Source organism: Charadrius vociferus, unplaced genomic scaffold, assembly GCF_000708025.1.
Source record: "Charadrius vociferus isolate BGI_N301 unplaced genomic scaffold, ASM70802v2 scaffold38, whole genome shotgun sequence".
Lineage (NCBI taxonomy): Eukaryota > Metazoa > Chordata > Aves > Charadriiformes > Charadriidae > Charadrius > Charadrius vociferus.
The window spans coordinates 801,650-802,421 of NW_009650176.1; positions in this window are offsets into that span (position 1 = coordinate 801,650).

Sequence of the window (772 nt, forward strand, 5' to 3'; positions counted from 1 at the left end):
TGACCCGGGGAGCCCCGAACTGGACACAGTGCTCCAGATGTGGCCTCCCCAGGGCAGAGCAGAGGGGGAGGATGACCTCCCTCCACCTGCTGGCCACACTCTGCTTGATGCCCCCCAGGATGCCATTGGCCTTCTTGGCCACCAGGGCACGTTGCTGGCTCATGGGCACTCTGTTGGCCACCAGGACTCCCAGGTCCTTCTCCACACACCACCCTTAAATTACAGGGGGTGAAAAAGCTGAGAGACTTAAACCACTGCAGCAGCGCTGTCGCCGGCGCCTGCCCAGTGCCTCTTATCGCTGTGCCTAAACCGCCGCAAACAGTGTTCGCTGGGGCTCTCCCTGGGCTGGGACAAGCAGGGAACGGCCCTCCCCATGCTCCTTGCCCAGTGTTGCCTTTCTGACCTGCGGAGACGTGTGGTGCCGCTGTTTCGGGTGGCCAACCCAAGGCAAGGCGGGTGCCAGCCACTGCTGCGGGCACAGGGGCCGGGGGAGCCGCGTTCCCCAGCAGGGACAGTCAAGGCGAGGGTTGCCACAACCTGGGAAAACAGCAGCAAAGAGCGTGGAAATGCAGTGCCACCGTGTCCCTGCAGCCCTCAGGCACCCTTGGCCGGGCTGTTTGGCCGCAGGGTGTCCTCACGCTCAACTTTAACTCTGTGCGATTTGCTGCTGCCCGTAAACGTGCTCGCATTTAAGACCAATGAGCTGCATCACATATTCTGTTTTGGTTTAAACTGCGCAATTGTCATCTTTGAATTTTACTGTTTTTTAAAC